The sequence below is a fragment of the Rattus norvegicus genome, chromosome 10 (assembly GCF_036323735.1).
Source record: "Rattus norvegicus strain BN/NHsdMcwi chromosome 10, GRCr8, whole genome shotgun sequence".
NCBI lineage: Eukaryota > Metazoa > Chordata > Mammalia > Rodentia > Muridae > Rattus > Rattus norvegicus.
Genome location: NC_086028.1, coordinates 65,200,319 through 65,221,570, shown reverse-complemented (window position 1 = coordinate 65,221,570; position 21,252 = coordinate 65,200,319). Strand labels below are relative to the sequence as shown.

Below are 21,252 nucleotides of genomic sequence, written 5' to 3'. Positions count from 1 at the left end.
GTTAGGAGTCTCCTGGTAGTTAAGACTTACTTTGAGCCTTACAATCTGAAGGCAGTCAGGAGAAGACTGGCTTCCAGGAAGCTAGGAGGAGGGTCTCAAAGCCCACCCCCACAGTGACACACTTCCTCCAACAAGGCTACACCTACTCTGACAAGCTCACACCTAATAGTGCCATTCCCTGGGTCAAGCATATTCAAACCACCACATTCTAATCCCTGGTCCCCATAGGCTTATTCACACTTGAATCTATGGGGGCCATACCTGGCCATAGCATAACGTAAGATACATTTATTCTAATTTCAAAAGTCCCATATTCTGTAACAGTCTCAACAATGTTAGAAATCCAAAGTTCAAAATCTCTTCTGAGACTCATCTAATGACTTAATTGTAATTCCCTATAAAATCAAAAAGCAGATCACATACCTCCAATATCATAGGATATACATTACCATTTCAAGATGTCATAGTAAAGAAATACTGGACCAAAGCAAGATCAAAAATCAGTTGGGCAAGCTCCAAACTCCTTGTTTCCATGTCCGATGTCAAAGTGTTCTTCAGATCTCCAACTCCTTTCATCCTTGTTGACTCCTGTTGGCAGATCTGGCATCCAATCCCTGTTAGTGGCTTTTCTCAGCAGGTATCCCACAACTCTGACATCTCTGACACCTTGGGGTATGCAAGGAAACTTCAACTTCACAGCTTCTTGTTTCAATGTCTGGGATCAACACATGATCTTCTGGGTTCCTCCAAAGGGCTTGGGCCACATGTCCAGCTCTGACCTCTGTAGTACTCCAAGGCCAAAGCAGACCTTGGAGTGCTACAGAGGGTAGCTTCACTCTACTGCTGCTGCTGCTCTTGGTGATCACCCCATGGTATGGCATCTTTCTGCTCCAACTAGGCTTCACCAATAGCCTCTCATAGGCTTTCTTCACGGTGACAAGCCTCAACTCCTTTGCATGAGCAGTTCAGTCCTGGGCAATCAACTGTAACTGAGGCTGCATCTTCCCTAATGGTCTTCCCTGGCCTCTCACTGTGCCAAGTCTCAGCTGCTCTCCATGACCCCCTCATGCCTTCAAAACCAATTCCACTTGTGTGATTCTTATATGTCAAATCCTGCTTGGCCATGAAAGGGATGGAATGACTTGGTTCCTGCCCCTGAAACAGAGCCAACAAGGTATAAACGTCCACGAATGTTGATGGTTGTTGCCATTGAAATAAGGCTTGTATGTATAATATTACACATTTTCGTGTTCCTCCTTTAAGGAATGTCCTCTCTGCCAAGGTTAATGACTCCATGATAATCAGAGACAGCACAAGTCCAAGAGGCAAGGGGGGAATAGCTAATGTCTCAACATAATGGTAAATGCTGAGACCTTCAGGACAGCCTGCAAGGCTGTGGGAAAGAACTTTAAAAACATGAGTTCAAAAATATATAACTTCTCAACTATGCGAAATATAAGGATGTAATATGAATTGCATAGGGAGCTTCACAGATCTAAGAGAACAGAGGCAACTGCTCTGTGAGCCAGCTTGTCAGAAATATACAAAGGCAGGCAGATTCCTTACCTCAAGGTCAGACTGGGACAGAGCTAATTTAGGTACAGGTGTGGTCCAAAGGGTAAACTCAGGACGGGATCCCATCCAGCTAAGTTTACAAAGGCAGGCAGATCTCTGAATTCTTTGGCAATGTTAAAAATAATATGTACTTGCTGTCCTTTTCCTAAGAGTCAAGGGGCTAAGGTAATGAAATGCAGATTCATGGGATGGTCAAGAAAAAACCTGAGGTAAATGACTGAATTGATGTGTAAATAAAAGACTGGGTTTTGGTTTGCATGAGATGAGCTAGCAGAGAGAGCAGATCTCTGGAGATCTATGGAGATCTCTGGAGAGTGAACATAGCCCCTTTAGAATTTTTTCTAAAAGGATTTCAGACTTTGGTTGGAAATCCCAAGACTTACTTAGAGAGCTAACACAGCTCTTTTAGAATGTTTTCTGGCTTTCTAGTTTTGATCAGGAAACCGAAGAATTACTTTTAGAGTTTTCCAACTCCTTCACTGCCTAAGTGTGGCTGTCCTGGAACTGGAATTGAAGGCCTGCACTACCATACCTGGACTTAAGCTTTTCTTTCTGTAGAACTGAAAATACCCATCACAATCCACCCCTTCTCAATTTGACACAGAATCATATCTTCTTATGTCTAAATGAAAACAGTCAGATCATAGTAACACTTAACATGATATAACGCCCCCTCGTACAACTGACTGAGTTTAGCTGGGTGGGATCTCACGCCAAGATCACCACTCCCTTAATTTTATTTAATTTCCTTGAACACAAGATCTAGCTTCATTCCACTTCCTGGTACCCCTTTACTCTTTGATCCAAACATTTTGTATTTTTCCTTTCTAAGCTTTCTATGCTTAACCAAAATGTTCTTCATGAGAATAAACCAGAGAATGAGAACAAAGTCTGTGCTGAGCTTTTTTTTTTTTTTGAGACATCCTTTGTCAATGCAATTAATATAAAATTAATATAAATCTCTCTACCTTAGTCTCAGGCAGACTCTTTGGACAAGGGCAAAAAGCACCAACATTCTTCATCAAAACATAAGAACAATCTCCAGAGTTCAAATTACCCTCAGCATCAAAGTCTTCCACATTCCTACTAGGATGGCCCATTAAGTCCCAATTTTAAAAAAAAAAAAATTCCATGGCTTTCAAACCCAAAGTCCCAAAGTCCATGTTCCTCTAAACAACAATAAAAGCCATGGTCAGGCTGTCACCTCCGTACCTCAGTCCCTGGTACTAACTTCTTTCTTAGGGTTTCTGTTGCTCAGAAGAGACACCGTAACCAAGGCAACTTTTATAAGGGACAACATTTCGTTGGGGCTGGCTTACAGGTTCAGAGGTTCAGACCATTATTATAGTGGCAGGAAGCACGGCAGCATGCAGGCAGACATTCAAGTTCTACACCTTGACCTAAAGGTAGTCAGGAGAAGATTGGCTTCCAGGCAACTAGAAGAAGGGTCTCAAAGCCCACAATATGACATACTTCCTCCAATGAGGCCACACCTCATCATAGTGCCACTCCCTTGGCCATGCATATTCAAACCACCACATTCCCTAAATGTAATACCCACTTTACACACACACACACACACACACACACACACACACACACACACGAGTACTTTAGTAAGATGATCCTCTCAAGCTAGTTGTACTGATGGGCACCTGTAATTACAATACTTGGGAGACAGAGGCAGGAAGATCGAGAGTTTGAAGCCAGCCTAGGCTATGTAGTGAGAGTCTACACCTCCCCCCAAAGGGAGCCAGGCAACACAGCGCCCGGGAAGTACAGAAGTGAGGCAGGAGGTTCAAGGACAGCCCCAACTACATGGTAATCCCTTGTCTTTTAATTTCATTAATTTGTTCATTATTAGTAGACAGTAGCATCAAATGCTTTTAATCTATGCATGTCTATTACTTTAAGTTATATAGATGAAAAATAACCATAACTAAATTGTGTAGTTAAAGCCATCTTAATATTCTCATCCAGACACTTTCTACACGTGTGTGTGTGTACACATGCATGGAGGCAATATTCTCATCCAGACATACATTCATTCTCTCTCTCTCTCTCTCTCTCTCTCTCTCTCTCTCTGTGTGTGTGTGTGTGTGTGTGTGTGTGTGCATGTAAACGTGCACTAATGCATGGAGGCCAGAGGTCAGTGTCTGGTGTCTTCTTCAATCCCTTCTCCACTTTGTCTTTTGACACTTTGCCTTTTACTAATGCTGGAGATTGTCAGTTCGCAGCTAGAGGGGCTGACAGTGAGCCCTGAGGATCCTCCTGCTTCTGCCATCATTTCTGATTCTCAGTTTGTGTGTGTAGGATGTAATTTTTTTTTAAGTAAACAGTTGTAGGCAGCAGTCATTGTGACAAAATCATGCAATCTGAACAGACTCCTACCCTTTGAGGCAATCCCCTGTACCAACTCATGACCTCCTAAGATCAAACACTAACCATTATTGTACTGGCAAATGACTTTTTAATAATTACTCTACTAAAAGGTTATCTTCTGAAAACTATCTTATTCTCTCCGATACATTTTGAACTGACAGTAAATAATGTTTTGAAAGTCTGGTGTTTTTTTCACACTAATATATCTTGGTTATTTTTTTTAAAGCAGAGTCCAGTCTGGCCTTAATCTTCTGATATGCCTGTCTCCAAAGCACTGGTAGCTGTGCATTACCATGTCTGATTTGTATGGTGCTAAGGATGTAACCTAGGGTTTCGGACATGCTGGGAAGCACTGTACTGACTGAGTTCATGCCCAACCCCTTGCCTGACGTCATCTCCAATCTTCAGGACAATGTTGATAATCTGGACCTAATGACCCTCATGGGGACCAGACACCTGGATCCTCATGTATCCCCCTGAGTTTCTCTCCTCCCCATCCACAGAGTAGAAAATGAGCCCTTTGTTCCTTTATCACAAGAAAGAGCCACAGCATATGCAGGACGACCAGGATGTCTCCAGGGACGAGCTGGCCACCGATCTGCAGCCTACATGGAAAGTCCCCTAGAACCATGAGGAAGAGATTTCTTAATACAAACAAAACATCCTCCTAACTAAAAGGCTCCAGACCTCAGCAACAATGCAGGCAGATGCCTGCTCTTGTCTCTGCCCTTCCACTTAAGGCTTGCACCTGAGGGTCTTCTGGTTGGATTCGTTCCCTGAACATCTGCCCTCAGTCAGTCATCTCTAGCACCAGCCTAAGCTAGGTGTTTGTGTCCTGTGTCAGGAATCAGAAACTGTGTACGCTTGCAAGAGGAAACCCACCCCTGTGTTCCTTTGTTTTTTCTTTCTTTGTTACTTTAATTAAAGTTGTTGTTACTGTCATTATGGGCATGCTAAGAATATGTGGGTACAGAAACATAGATGCCCGGCACAGGTGTGGAGGTCAGAGGACAACTTTCAGGAGTTGCTTCTCTCCTTCCACTGTGGAAACCAAGGAACACAGGTGGTCAGGTGTGTACAGCAAATACTTCATCCACGGAGCCACCTTACCAGACCTCTCCCTTTGACACTAGGCTTAGAAGGTCCTTCCCTAACTGGGGAAATTAGCGAGCTGATTCTATTGTAGGGAGAAAAGATCAACTTCTTCCTCCTAGAGACATGGAGGGAAACTTTTTTCCTACCACCCCTGGTCTTTTGGCCGCCTTGTAAATTGCAGTAATGTAAGGCAGATGCATGCAGAGAAAGCATTTCAGTTACACATATTCTCAATAGGAGACCTGCAGAAACACAGACTCGAAGAACTAGCTGGGTGATTGGAGGTGCTATCCATTCATGAAAGGGATGGGGTTTGTGGATGGCCAGGGATGTGGAGACGGGTATGGGACGGGGCAATGGAAGGACTTCTGGTGAATGTCATTGTCCTGTTAAGCAAATAGAAGTGCCCTGTGATGAAGTTCGGGTAACTTTATTAATGAAAATTGTCTTTACAAACATGAATTTTCCCCTACGCAAAGGAAAATGAAGGCTTTCTTTTAGAAGGAGGAGGAAGAAAAGAACTTTCTGACTCTGTTCTTGATTTCTTTTAGCTAAAAAAACAGTCACTATGCCAGAGGGGCATATTTGGAGCGACATTTTCTGTATCCCTTTAGGGACCTAATAATTGAAAAACTCAACCAAACAAGTAAACAGTGTAATGTTAGTAAACAGTGAATGATAATCATGGGGGGAGGAGGACGAGGAAGCAGAGGGTCTGTCCCACACAGGAAGCCTTAGGACATCCACAGAGGTGCAGCTTCCGGGCACATGGCTCTGTTTGGGACTTCCTGCTCTGTGTTCTGCGTTACAGAATGGATCCTGGCCAGGCTGGCTTCTTTGGTGAAGTGTCTGGCTTATCCAGAAGACCAGCTCTTCTCCAGCCACCTCAAGCTCCCAGGAGCTCACTGGATGGAAGAGAAGTGAACTTGACCTGCTGTTTCTGCACCCACATCTTCTAGACTGCTGTTCCCGATCCCTGCTAGGTCTGTTTGTGTCTCCCATGTAGGTCCCTCCTCTGTGAGGAGTTTATCCCACCCTACTCCACCCTACCCCAGTGTTAATGTGACTGAATGAGCCCCGTTGTTGGGTTATTGATCTGAAGCTTTATTGTATTTTGAATTGTTTATCTAAACACCTGCTTTGATTGGTGGCCATAATCAATCACCCTGTTCTCGTTTACTGAGAGTTTTCTGTAGCCAGTCATCCCTCCTCCTTCTCCTTCTTTTCCTCCTCCTCTCCCTCCTCCTCCTCTTCTTCTTCCTCCCCTCTCCTCCTCCTCTCCCTCCTCCTCCTCCTCTTCTTCTTTTTCCTCCTCCATCATATCAGAGATGGAATCTAAGTCTCACACATGCTGAATGAATGCTTTACCACTGAGTTAGAACCACCAACCCTCTTTTTACTCTAGATTTTGAGATAGGCTCTCACAGAGTTGTGCAGGAGTGGCCTTGAACTCACTCTGCAGCCGAGGCAAGCCTTAAACTTGTGGTACTCCTACCTTGGCCTAAAGAAGAGCTGGGCTTGGAAGTGAGTCCCACCAGGCCTGGCTTTCCGAATCAGCATGTTTGCACCCTGCACAACTCCCAGCTCTCAGAGGCTAGAAGCTAACACCACCCACAGTGCCCCCCTCCCCATCCACTATCCTCAGGCCCATCGTGTAGATTGTTGCCCACTAACACTCAGAAGTTCTTACCTATAATCTACTTGAATCGCTGAAACAGTTTGTATGGTCACACTGGCAACTCCCCCTCTGTTGTGAGATATTGGGGTGTTTTCTCTGCAGAGTGTGCTTCTGGGGCAAGTGAAATTCTGTACTTGATTTCCGTGCCTTAAACCCATGAGGACCAGGAAAGAGGAAAATCAGAAGTGACGAGAGAGACGAGGGCCCTGGAGGAGCAGATGTGGAAAAGGAATCCTGCCTGCAGCCAACATCTGCTTCCCTCGTTTCCATCCTAGCCACAGGCTGGGCTGATGGAGGAGTCTGACTAGCTCTTGGGACCACAGTCAGATCCATGGGACTGAAGCCCTGCTTAGCCTCTTCTTGCCCAGAGCTTCTGTAGGTGAGCTTGTGGCATATGCTCTATGCCTGGCAGACAGTATCTGGTGTCCAGTGATGCCAGCTGCCATGACCTGCTGGCTCCTTGTCCTGCTCCTCATCACCCCCCCCCCCCCGGAACAGAGGCGCTTGCCCACCATCTCTGAAACGAAGCTATGACATTTGGTTTGCTCTTCCTAGATGACAGTTTCAGAGACAGCCTATGACTCATTATGCCCTTTCCCTCCACTATAAAGTCCAGCCACACTCCAGATAAAGACTGCTTCCTCGGCCTGGGTCCCAGGACAAGGTCTAGGGCAGAGCCTCCAGATGCAGTGTGCAGGGGCTGACGTAGGAATAGCAAGCAGCCTCTGCCTGAAGCCACTGCAACTGAGGCTGTGCCCTTACTGCAGCCTTACCTGCCCTATCCTCACCAGTTGACACCGGCTTTCAAGGGAAAGTCATTCCCCATCCAGACATCAGCAGGCCCCAGATTAATTTCCATTTGTGGCACTTGTCCACCGTTCTTCCAGAAAAAGTATTAAACTATGTTAAGTCTATAAAAGTCCTCACTCGTACCCCAGCCCAAACCATGCTTGGTATGTATGTTCCGTTCTCTGACCCGATACATCTGTGAAATGGACCCCATTTGGGAAGGCTCCAAGTGAGCCCTAGGGTTTTACTGCTATGAACAGACACCATGACCATGGCAAGTCTTCTAAAGGACAGCATTTAATTGGGGCTGCCTTATAGGTTCAGAGGTTCAGTCCATTATCACCAAAGTGGGAGCATGGCAGCATCCAGGCAGGCATGGTGCAGGAGAAGCTGAGAGTTCTACATCTTCATCTGAAGGCTGCTAGTTGAAGACTGACTTCCAGGCAGAGGGTCTTAAGCCCACACCCACAGTGACACACCTAATCCAACAAGGCCATACTCACTCCAACAGGGCCACGCCCTGGGTTGAGCATATTCAAACCAACACAGGTAACTATTCTGGCCATTCCTTGACTCCCTTTACAAAACTGCTGATCTGGGACCTGGTAGGATGGTCCAGTGGGACCTCCCACCAAACCTGACAAGCTGAGCTCAATTTCCGGGACCCACATGGTGGAAGGAGAAAGTGACATCTGCAAGTCATCCTCGGACCTACATACGTGCTCGCCCTGGCACACATGGGCACTCACGTCCGTACACACGCTCATTCATAAGCACACATACACAACACACACACAAACATAATTTTTAGACTCACACTGCTGACATATCTCTGATCACGAGGACTCGGTTCTTCATTCGTGGCTTTAATCCCGTCTTTATGATCGTCTTCTGCAGGCTGATGATTATTCTGAGAACAAGCAAAAGAAGACCTGAGCCGTTCCACCACTGTGCCCAGCTCACGGCACATGCTTAAATTCCATGTGTGTGGAGCTAAAACAAGACAAAACTGGACTACACTTGGGGATAGACTCTTAGTGGGTAAAACCAGAAAAACAGACAAGGAAGTGGGAGGAGGAGGAGAAGGAGGACAGGAATTCACCTCCCAGCTCCCACATAGCAGCTCAAACTGACTGTAACTACAGTTCCAAGAGATCAAATGTTCTCTTCTGGTCTCTGTGGGCACTGCACACATGTGGTGCGCAGATATACATGCAGACAAAACACCCATACACATAAAAGTAAACAAGATAAGGAAATGATTGGCATTAAGACTGGCCACAGGGAGGGGTGACCAGGCAGAGGCAGACGGCTGGATCTGACTGTTTCTCTTCCTTGACATTTATGGATGGGGGGTGTGGCTTTCATCTTTCCCCTTTGTGTGTCCAGGATATATTTAAAAAAGAAATTTTGAAGCATTGTTCTAGGAACTGAGGTATAGCTAGTTGGTAAAGGGTGTGTTGTGTAGGTTTACTGGAGATGTGCCAGGAATGGAGCCAGGAATGGAGGAGACCTCCATCTTAAATTAAAAAATAAAACACATTGTATGTCGCTCTGCATCACATGGTGAGAGTCCTCTGCTTGCTTCCTATGGCTATACCTGATCTATCATCTGAATGTGTCAAATGTATTTATCCATCCCGTTCCTGGGGGCCACTGGGCTTGTTTTTAGCATGGGGACCGTGTGGACGATGAGGCTCTGAGTGAGCCCTGGGTCCCCGCGTAACAGCATTGCTCGGGGGTCCACGCTGGTCATGAAGTTGGGTTCTGTCTTAGAATACAGGCAGTAGTTTCCTGCTATGGCCACACCACTTTGCACCCGTGTCAGCAGCAGGTGGGGCTGGCTGCTGCTCTGCGTCTTGCTAACACTTGCAGTCATCACTGTTCCGTTTTAGCCCGTCTGTTGGCCGCGTGATTGAATCTTGCTGTCTTTTCTTCGCCAGTTCCATCGAGAGTAGCCACACCAAAGGTCTTTATAGTTCCTAGTTGGCCATTTGTATGCACAGTTCTGTAGAGTGCTTATTAATCTCTTACCCAGTTTTCTTTTTGCTTATATGCTTTTTTCCTTACCGATTTGAAAGATTTTTAAAGTATATTTTGAATGTGAACCTTATCTGTTTGAAAATACTTTCTTTTACATGTCCTTGTCCTTCTCGTCTTTCAGTGCCTTTTTGGCCTGTGTGTGTGTGTGTGTGTGTGTGTGTGTGTGTGTGTGTATGCATACATATGTATATATGTGTATGTATGTGTGTATGTATATGAGTGTGTATGCATATGTGTGTATGTGTATGCATCTGTGTATATGTGTGTATATCGTGTATGTGTAGATATATGTATGCATGTGTATATGCATGTGTGAATGTGTCTATGTGTTGTGTGTGTATGTATATGCACATGTGTGTATGTATACCTGTGTGTATATGTATATATGTGTGTGCATATGTGTATATGCATCTGTGTATGTGTATATGTGTACATATGTATGCATGTGGATATATATGTGTGTATGCATCTGTATATGTGTGTATGTGTATATGTATGCATATGCACATTTATGTGTATATGTATTTTGTGTGTATATATGTATATGTGTATGTATGTGTGTGTGTCTATGTGTGTGTATGCATGTGTATTACTAGGCTCTTTTTTTGCATTTTTGTTAAATCTGTCTCATTTAATCATATTATGTTTTAATCTGCTTGCGGGCCACTTTTCCTTTTGAAAGATTTGTTTAGTTATTTATTTACTTATTGTGTGGGTGTACATGTTAGTAGGGCTCACATGTGCCATGCCACTCATGTGGAAATCAGAGGACATGTTTAGGGGAGTCAGTCCTCTCCCTCCACCTTGTTTTGAAGCCAGCTCTCAGTGTCTTTGTGCAGGTGCTGCAGACACTAGTTTCTAGTCAGTTCTCCCTCAGTTTCCCCTTCCCATCTTACTACAGGACTGCAGGTGCATGTCTTCACATCAGACTTTTTCCCTCAAGATTTACTTATTATTATTCTTTTTTTTTTTTCCAGAGCTGGGGACTGAACCCAGGGCCTTGCGCTTCCTAGGCAAGCGCTCTACCACTGAGCTAAATCCCCAACCCTATTTATTATTATTCTTAAGTGCTGAGAGTTGCCCTAGAAGAAAGTCTGTGTACCATGTGTATGCTGCTGCCCATGAGGGTCACAAAAAGGAGTGGGATCCCCGGGAACTGGAGTTACAGACAGTTGTAAGTTGCCTTGTGGGTGCTGGGGACTGAGCTGAGGACTTTTGCAAGAGCAGCGAGTGCTGTTAACACCGAGCCATCTCTCTAGCCCCATATCTCATATCTGGTTTGTGCTGCAGTTGCTTTACCCACAAAGCCACATCCTCAGCTTGGCCACTCTTTTCTTAATTAAACAAATCTCTTAATGAACTGATAGCAGAATTATACAACAAACTTATAACAAAAAGTGGGAAGGAAAGGAAGCTTTGATGAGGCACAGTGAGAGGATTAAAGATCTCTGAAGTCAGGCATAGTGGGACAGACACACTGTAAGCTTAGCACTAAGAGGTAGCGTTGTCAAATTCGAGGCCAAGTTTCAAGGCAGCCTAGGATATGTGAGATGTTGTCATACAAAGATGCTTTCTGACTCCGGGCGTACTGGTGCATACTTAGGATCCCAGTGCACAGAAGACTGTGGCAGGAAAACCACAAATTCAAGGCCAGATGGGGTTACAGAGTGAGACAGTCTGAAAAAAACACAAGTGTTCTAAGACTTAGAACACTACGCAAATTGGAATGTTAAAAAGCTACCTTCCGAATTTGATTCGGAAAATCAAATTCATGGCCTGGGAGATGAAGAAACAAAAACAGCTCACAAGAAAAAAAACACTTGAAAGCTGAAGCTTCTGCGTGCTGTGTCTGCTCCCCAATTTTGGCCAGTGTCCTTTAAAATCAATGAATTCACTGAAAGGTTCCCAGATGACCCCACTGGTCATTTAAACTGCAGTCTCTGCTTTTCTTGCTGAAGTACCGGTGTGCGTGCTGGGCATAGCTCACATCCCTCCTGGGCTGCTTATTAATCCTCAGGTTGCAGTAGCCTCGCTTCCTAGTTTCCACTGAAATAGTAAATACTAACCTCAAGTGCGGAGAAGGGCCAGTGAGATTGCTCAGCTGACGAAATATTGCCAGTGTCTGTCTAACTGCCCAGCTTTAGTCTTTGGAACTCTTCTGAAAGAAGAGAACTCCTCAGGTCTGCCCTCTGACCTCCACATGAACACCATGGCACACGTGTGTCCCCACAGTGCTTTGAAAAATGTAGGGGTACCTAGAGAGATAGTTCTGTGGTTAAAAGAGTTTTGTGCTCTTGTAGAGCCTGGTTTAAATGTGCTTGGCCCATGGGAAATACTACTATTTGGTGTGGCCTTGTTGGAATAGGTGTTGGAGGAAGTGCGTCACTGAGAGGGTAGGCTTTGTGGGCGCCTCGTGCCCAAGCTCTGCCCAGAGTGGAAGAGTTGTTCTCTCCTAGCTGCAGTCAGATCAAGGTGAAAATCAAAGTTTCCTCTCTTGCACCGTGTCTACCTGGATGCTGCCACGCTCCTGTCTTGATGACAGTGGACTGAACCTCTGAACCTGTAAGCCAGCTCCAATTAAATGTTGTCCCTTATAAGAGTTGCCATGGTCATGGTGTCGTCACAACAATACAATCCTAACTAAGACAGAAGTCATAGAGTTTGGTTTCTTGCTGCCTTTTACTCCAGCTCCAGGGATCTAACGCTCTCTCTTCTGACCTCCTCAGGCGACTGCATTCACATGCACATACCCACAGAGATACGCACACATATACACAATTTAAAATAAACCATTGTGATTGCTACTCTTAAGGTAAGTGTGCAAGGGAGCTGGGAATTCCACTCCGTCAGTAAAGTGTGTGCTGCATAACTGTGAGGATCTGTGTTCGATCCCCAGAACCCAATAAAAAGCCAGGTGCAGTGGTGCATGGCTGGCAAAACAAGAGGACTCCTAGGACTTGCTGGCCAGCCAGACTACTGCATTCAGCTCCAGGTTGTGCACAGACACACACACAAATGAAGAAAGGGAGAGTACAGGAAGGGGATATACCCCAGAAACAGGAGTTCAGTGTAAAATTCCCAATATACCCCCTCTTTGGGAACCATTAAGTTACCAGTTGGTGAGGAGGGACATTCAGAAGGGAGAGAGCCTTAGAGCCCAAATGAATCAAACCCAGACTTTAACTCTGCCTCCTCTGGCTTGTGAGGCATCAAACAGCCATTTCACTCCCTCAGGCCTTGGGGTTTATAACCATTCGGGCAAATCGTATTATTATGTCCAAGTATTTCCTGTCTTCCCCCAAGAGGGTTGTGCGTCCTTACCTCATTACCCTGTCTGGCCTTGTGACTGATTTAGGCCAATGAAACATGAACAGAGCTGACATGGGTCAGGGCTGGGCAGAAGCTGTACAATTGATTTGGCATACTTCACTTGTTGGTATGACCAACAGAATGCAGAGTCCCCTGCAGTGGGGCTGCACAGAAATGCCTCTACTGCTATTGGGTACAGATTTATACATCGAGATTAACTGTTTGCTTTTTTGAATTGTGTTTTGTTTTTGAGACAATGTCTCACTATTTAGCCCTGGCTACCCTAGAACTCGGTGTGTAGACCAGGTTGGCCTTGAACTCACAGAAATTCCTTTGCTTTTCCCAAGTGCTGGTATTAAAGGTGTGCACCGTCATGCCCAGAAACTGGGTTTTGTTTGTGGTTGTAAAAAAAAAAATAATGTAACAGCTTAAACACAAGTTTCTTTTTCTTCCACTTTATTTCTCTTATGCAGTTCAGAAGTTGGTAGCATTGCACTAGTGTGGTATGTCACAGAATGGTCAGGCACATAGGATCTTGGCTCTGTCGTTTGTAGGGTGTCTTCACAATCCAGAGCACAGGAGCTCAATCCATGGCATCTGTTTCTGTGGGATGGGAGTGGAAGAAAACAAGGCTGGCCTTGTGAGTCACATATAATACTGTGTAGGGGGGGATAAAAGTATTGGAGAAAGAGGAAGAATTGAAGCATAAAGCCAGTGGACCAAAGCAATAGCCTCTTATAGAACACATGGACGGTAACGGTGTACTGGCTGTTTCTGTGTGTCAACCTGACACAGCTGGAGTTATCACAGAGAAAGGAGCCTCTGTTGAGGAAATGCCTCCATGAGACCCAGCTGTAAGGCATTTTCTCAACTAGTGATCAAGGTGGGAGGGCCCAGCACATTGTGGGTGGTGCCATCCCTGTGATGGTGGTCCTGGGTTCTATAAGAGAGCAAGCTGAGCAAGCCAGGGAAAGCAAGGCAGTAAGTAACATCCCTCCATGGCCTCTGCATCAGCTCCTGCTTCCTGCCCTGCTTGAGTTCCAGTCCTGACTTCCTTTGGTGATGAACAGCAATATGGAAGTGTGAGCTGAATAAACCCTTTCCTCCCCGACTTGCTTCTTGGTCATGATGTTAGTGCAGGAACAGAAACTCTGACTAAGACAAATGGTATGGACCTTCTGATAAGTAGAATTCTAGTGTCTTCATGGGCCTGGGGCCGGAAAAGGTTAAGACAGGACCAGGGTACCCCACAGCCTTCTCCAGAACATGCTGTAAAGAACCTGAGGGTCAAGTTGAAGGTTGGTCCTCTGTGAGGAGAGTCCAGACCTTCCAGGGCAGAGAGAACAAGGTCAGAGCTAGAAGCTCAATGGAAGGATTGTGCATCTATCAGGTTGGACCCACTAGATGCCAACCATCTAGCTGGAAACAGGAAAAGGCTCCCTGTTTGTCACCGAAGAGCCAGGTCAGGCCTTGGGTTGGTGGTGGCTCTACTCTGTGAGATCCACTTACCACAGTGAGATTAAAGCAGCCAGTCTTTTAAAAAATGCTTTTACACAACGTGTGTGTGTGTGTGTGTGTGTGTGTGTGTGTGTGTGTGTGTGATCATGGCATGCATGTGGAGATCAGAAGACAACTTTCGTTCCACCATGTGGATCCTGGGGTTGAAACTCAGGTCATCAATCTTGGCAACAAAATACTTTGAGCCACTGAGCCATCTTGCCAGCCCAGAACAAGTGTTCTTTAAAGTCGTGTTTGGAAGGTTTCAAAGAGAGGTCAGAACCACCTTCACAAACATCTCCACCCTACTTTCGCCATTCATTCTGTTTTCTTCCTCTGTTTCTTCATTCCGTTTTTGAAAAGGATGTCCCAACTAAAACAACTATATGTCCAAGTGTGTGTGTGTGTGTGTGTGTGTGTGTGTGTGTGTGTGTGTGTGTGTGTGTGTATGTGTGTATATATGCTTATGCGTTCACACGAGTGCATGTACATACTCCTGCCTGTCTTTCACTTGGGTTTGTCATATGCCACTGTGATTTGGACACCACCCCCATCAGTATGACAATCAAGCTTCACTCACTTTGGCAGCTTCCTAATACCCGTCATGTACTGGACCATCCTTTCTTGAATCAGGCCCTGACTGATGAACACTGGGAGGCTTTTAGACTTTGCTAGTACAAATGATGCCATTACCGATAGCTTTGTGTGTATACCTATTGTACCCTTTCGCCATTTTGACTTGGAGGTAGATTCTTAGAAGTACGATTGCATGTGTGAGCTTAGTTGATCTTATCAGATTCCCTCCCGAGAGGTGTGATTCCATTCCGTCTCCCTTACCGACTAACATACGATTGGACCTGGAACAACAATCCCTTTCCCAATTCCATGCAGTTTCGATGGAAGAACAGGCACATGGAGCATCTAGCACTTAGCCCCGGTCACAGTGCTAGTGAGTAGCAGAGATGGAAGTTAGACCAGCCAAGCAATGCTGCCCTCATGGGAAATACAATGGAAACTGGATGGAGTGCCACATACCACCAATCCCAGCACTTGGCAGGTAGAGGTGTGGTCAAGGTCATCCTTGGCCACATGGTGAGTTTAACGTCAACCTGGGCTATGTGAGACCCTGTCTTTAAAAAGAGAAAGAAGAGGAGGGGAGGAAGAAAAGGAGGGAGAGGAAAATGACAGGTAGAGCCAGGCATAGTGGTGCACACCTATAATCCCAGTACTCAGAGGCTAGGGCAGGAGATTCATGAGTTCAAGGTCAGCCTGGGCTGCTTAGCAAGACCCTGTCTCAAGGGCACACAGCAGTGGCTTAAAGGGCCCTATGTCTGTTTCCTGGAAGAGGAAGAGAGACAGAGCCCCCATCACCAGCATTCCAGCTCAGGAAAAGCTGGGTTTCCATCCCCAGGGGCTGTGCCATCTCTGAGGAGTAGCGATCACACTATGTGGTGACCCTTTGTTAGAGATAGCCCTCCCTCCACCACATGAGGTGTCACCTTGACAGACAAGAGCTAAGGTTTCCCTCGTTGAAACTTGTGAAAATGTGAATGTAAAAGAGGGGCAAAGGCCCTTGCTATGGAAGCACGGGCTGTCCACGGCTGCTTCTGAGACAGGAGTTGGGAGTAACAGGGGTGGAGTGCGGATGGTGGAGCTGCTTAAGCATTTTCAGAGTCGTGGTAAGATGTCTTAGCATCCTACAGAGTGTGTGGAGGGTGGTTCATCTCCCCAGAGGAGGACAAAGGGAGAAGAAACCACACGTAAGCCTGGCCTTCACCCAATATATCCTTCTCCCAGCCCTGCTGTGAGCCTGTCCCTGGCACGGGAAGAGCTGGCAAGGCCCTCCATCCACAACCAAGGCCTTGTGTTTCCAAGCACCTTCAGGGTGGAGGAGTCCCATCCCTAGGGCACCTGCTAGGACTGTTGCATCCACAAGGCTAGCAACCTTCCTTGGGATAGGAGCCATGCCTACCTAGGGGACGGCCCCTGGCTACTTTCAACCTCTATCCCTTTGAGTTGTGATCTATGTGTTGACACAGGGGCCAAACCCTCTCAACTGTGCCGCTAGCAGCCGCCATCAATCAATCAGAATACATCCTGTGCAGTTCAGTCCCAGGCCCTGTGGCCTCAGCCTTATGACTCAGCCAGCCAGTGTCCATTCATCAACCTGATACAAGGACAGAAACCATTTTCCAACATGTGTATAAGAGATAGAGAGTTAGTGACTAAAGACAGGTGAAGGCACTGGCCCCTTGGTCCTGTGTAGTTCAGGAGTCTATTATGCAAGATGTCTAGAGTTCTGACCTAACTGGGCATGAGAACTTTCAAAAGCTCCAGGATCTTAGTGTGGTGGCAAAGTTGAAATAACAAAATTTGATTCAGGGCTTAGGAACCCATGTAGCCCTTTAACCCCTAGTGAGTCTGATCCTTAGGGAATGTGACTCAAGACTAGAAAACCTATGAAACCACATTAGCTCTGAAGGTGGGAGGTGAGGAGGCACTGGGGACTCAACCTCCTGGAGTTGGTGTAGAGATTTTTGTCCATCTCCCTGGCACATGCCTTTGCTTCTTTAGTCTCCAGATTATTACATAAATCCATCTCAAGAATGCATACGAATAATACTGTCCTCAGGTCCCACTCACATAAGAAAAATGAACGGCAGGGAGACAAAGTGGAGCAGAGCGAGAAGGATGAGATGAAAAGTATCTGTCTGCTTTAGACGAGCGATTTGCTCTAATGCTCTGTTCTCTTGTTTGCTTGTCCTTCTGAGAGCTCAAGGACCTTTTAAGGTGGAATGCTCGGGGACCGTTCTTAGGGAGCCGATTAGCCTTGGACAGCTGGAAATATGAGCACAGAGCTAGAAGCAGAGCCCAGGCAGGACCGAGAGTGCAGTGGTGGTGTGAGGCAGGAGACCTGCTTTACATTCCTGGGCCCTGATAGGGAGAGACTGGAACTGGAAGATGCGTGGGGCTGAAGACGTATCTCAGTGGTTCAGCAACTGCCTAGCATGTAAGGCATTTTTAAAAGATGGAGACAAATATCTGAACTCATGTCAGATCCCAGCAGGGTACCCCCCACCCACATCCAGCCCTGCAGAGTACTGACAACACCTCCACTCTACCCTTGAGTAAACTGAGGCACAGAGGTATTGTTTCGTCTGGCTCTGGCTCTACCCAGGAACATCTTACCAGTCTACAAGGAAGTTAGTACCTAATCCACTCTCCAAATACCAAGAAAGAAGCTGGGTGGCACACATATGAGATTCTCATACTGGGAAGGCTGTGGCAGCAAGATTCTGGGTTCAAGGCCAGACCTTGTCTCAAACAAATATATAAATAGCCTGACATGTCAGAGCATGAGGGTGAGGAAATACTTGGCATTGGAAAATATGAAAGTCAGAATCTTTTCTCATTCATCCATTTTAATGGAGAGAGGTAGCCTAGTGAATTAGAAATAGCAGACCCACCACTTGCAGTGGGCTGTCCTTGAGCTAATACAGAAGCAACTGGATAGCCCAGAACATAAAAGAAACAGGTCTGGACTTGAGGGCAATTCATGACCATGTACCAGAATCTTCCCAAAACGTGTGTATGATGGCCCAGCACCCTTGCTTCTAGGGGTGTGTGCCTTCTTGACTTAGATGGAGAGGTGGGTGTCTCAGTTTGTGTTTCATTCCTTTGAAGAGACACCATGACCAAGGCAACTCTTATAAAGTAAAATATTTAATTGGGGCTGGCTTACAGTTTCAGAGGTTCAGTCCATTATCATCATGGCAGGAAGCATGGCAGCGTCCAGGCAGACATGGTGCTGGGGGAGCTAAGAGTTCTACATCTTGATCTGCAGGCAGCCAGGAGGAGGCACTCTCTTTCACATGGGGTAAAGCTTTAGCACTAGTAGCCCTCAAAGCCTGCCTACACATCGGCCCCCTTCCTCCAACAAGGCCACACTTTCCATGTGTAGCAGGGCCACTTCCCATGGGCCAAGCATATTTAAATCACCCGAGTGGGTATAAAAGGATTTACAAAGCCAGAAGTAACATAATTAAACCTGATTCCATAAAATATAGCCAGCTCAGGCCAGGCATGGCTGTGCACACCTTATATACACATATACAATATACTATATGTGCACACAGACAATATAGGCGTGGGGTGAAGAGCTATGGACATACAAACATTAATGCCAAAAGCAGGACCTGAGCGAGAGAGGCCGTGTTGGAGCTGACCGTGATGTGATTGTGTAAAACAGAAGTAGACAGGGCTGGCAGAGTGGCTCCGCAGATGAAGGTGACTGCTACCAAGAGGGAGGGCCTGAGTCTGATTAGGAAGGAACTGATCTAAGTGGTTCTCTGACCTCCATACCCAGTAGCATGTCTGTACCCAAACACAAATACATACACAGAAATGAAAGAATAAATAAAATGTGACAGAAATTACAAAGAAAACACATGGACAGTGTTCAGGAGTACACATAACCGATTTGTCAGATGCATGCCGCCACCATGGTGATAGTGGATTATTGGATTTGTATCTCAAGATAGGATTAGAGACTGATTTGTTTTGGGAGATATTGCAATTATTGTTCCTTATTTTTAACGCCCCCCCCTTTTTTTCCTAGTTCTTTTCCCTAGGGAACGTGCAAGTGATTAAATGAAAGCTTGAAGTCTTTTAGTGAAAGCCGCTCCCAGGCCCCCTGCATAGCTGACTGTTGCCAGGGCTTTCTCCAGAAAGAACCTGAAGCAATGCCAGGGAAGCAGCGAGCGGAGAAGGAGCCAGAGGACAGATCTGGGATGTGGGAAGGGACCAAGGGCCTCAGGATTGGAGTCAAGGTCAGGAAGAGTCGGGGCTCATAAACAATCATAGACCCATTTCACAGCTCAGATAAGAACTGCCTGGGCGGGCTAGGTGTGCCCTCTGAGCGGATGCCACACTAGTTAGTAGGGTTCTGCATTCACGCACCTCTGGCTGCTTCTGTCCCTCTGACTCCTCTGTTTCCCCTTCTGTGACTTGTATATGAGGTGTCTCCTGAATGCCTCCAGGGTTAAAGGCTTGCTAGCTTTCAAGAGTTGACTGGACCCTGGGGCTCTGACTGACTTACCTGGTGGGTTAATCCCTTGGTGGATTCCTGATTTGAAGGCATCACGGCAGGGTGATGGAAACGGGAAAGTGGGTCCTCCTAGAGGAACTAGTTCACTGGGGTGTGCTGGCTAGTTTTATGTGAGCGTGACACAAGCTCAGTGTCATCTGAGAGGAGGGAATTCCAACTGAGCACGATCTGGCTTTATGAGAACCCAGAGGGTATTTTCTTGATTTTCACCATTGCAGGAGAGCCTAATCATTGTAAGGAGGGCCACTCCTGGGCTGGTCTTGGGTTCTATAAGAAAGCCAGCTGAGCAAACCAGTGGGCAGCGCTCCTCCACAGCCTGTTTCAGCTCCTGGATCCAAGTCCCTACCTGGTTTGGCTCCTGCCTTGGTGGACTGTGACTTGGGATACACAAGTCATACAAAATGACTGTGGCAAGATATGCCAAATGAACCCTTTCTACCCCAAGTTGCTTTTGGTCATGGTGTTTCACTACAGTAAGAATAATCCCAACTAAGATGTGGGGTGGGGGGTGCCTTCGAGCGGCATGTCTTGTTCCCAGTCCCTTTCTGGGTCCTTCTTTACTTCCTGTCTAACACGAGCTGAGCAATTTCCTCTTCTTCACGGTGCCCACCACCACGCTCTGCCCAACCATGGCCTCTAGCAATGGGCTCACAATTATTGATTCTTCCAACACTGAGAGCCAAAATAAATCCCTCCTCCTTTTATGTAGTTTATATAGTTTCCTTTTATGGGATGTTTGTCCCATTGATAAAAGATGGGCACACTGCCAACCCTACGCCTCTTACTTTAATCCCATCTGCAAAGTCTCAGTGACTATGCATGACAGTCTGTCTTCATTGTCAACTTAAAATCATGTCCCAGCCGCACGCAGGCTGTGTGCGAGGGAGTTCCCAGAGGTTTCACGGAGAAGAAACACCTACCCTGAATACAGACGGCACCACATCTGCCGGAGGCTGTGGCTTTGGAGTAAACAGGACTAAAAGGGAAAAAAAAATGAGCTGCCACCAGCATTCATCTCTCTCTGCTTCCTGAATGCAAACTCCATGTGACCAGCTGCCCCAAGCTCTAGCCTTTTCCCTCCATGATGGACTGTATCCTCTCAAACTGTGAGCCCACATCCTTCTTGGTTGCTTTTGTGAGGGGCTGTTGTAACACCTTGTAACTGGTACATCACATCCGGGGACATGATTGCAGGCTCTGGGGATTACATGCAAGCAAGCATCTTTGGAGGTCTCATTATTTCACTTTTCAGCTAATCGCATACCCCTAAAGAGCACACAGACTATCTCGGAGGCAAAAAAAAAAAAAAAAAAAAGACGCAAGGAATTAGAACCCAGAAACTGGGGACCTGGAATAAGCTAGCTTTGGCATCACATTAAAATAGTCATCCAAGTCACAGATTAATAAGGGTTAGGGATAGTTATGGTTCAATACCCACAAGTAAACCGAGACCCAAGGAGAGTTGTGATCTCCCCCGAGGCTGCGGAGACAACTTTTTTCCATTCTATTTATGTGTTTTTCTAAACTGACAAAAGAAAGGGGAAACAGTATTGTTTGTGGTGGGCACTTTTTAAGGCAGAGGACAACCTCTCCCAGATTTTTTTTTTTTTTCAGTGTTTATTTTTCAGGTAAAAGCCTCTGGCTGAAATCCTGAGGCTGCATGTTGGGACTTAAGTGTGGGTAGAGGCTCTTCCGGGGTTGGGCCCTCCATCTGGAAGGCATGGAACCCCTCAGGGAGGGTGAGGAGCCAAGTGCTCACAGCGCATGCCCGGGAGTA

At 46.2% G+C, this 21,252-nt stretch overlaps 1 protein-coding gene and 1 long non-coding RNA gene across 5 annotated transcripts in view; one reads left to right on the top strand and one right to left on the bottom strand.

Annotated features, from left to right (window-relative positions):
* Positions 1-20,906, top strand: part of LOC102550051 (uncharacterized) — a 35,629-nt gene extending 14,723 nt beyond the window's left edge. For 3 of the 4 annotated variants that reach the window (XR_010055695.1, XR_010055696.1, XR_357735.5), the window contains one exon: positions 5,864-6,213. This is a non-coding gene — a long non-coding RNA (uncharacterized LOC102550051). Of the gene's footprint in view, positions 1-5,863; positions 6,214-6,832 lie in introns of those variants that run through there. The other variant, XR_005490376.2, reaches the window with a different exon arrangement.
* The window catches only part of Faul2 (FAU ubiquitin like and ribosomal protein S30 fusion like 2), a 733,200-nt gene that overhangs the window by 134,362 nt on the left and 577,586 nt on the right, over positions 1-21,252 (bottom strand). The gene's annotated exons all lie outside the window — the stretch shown is intronic.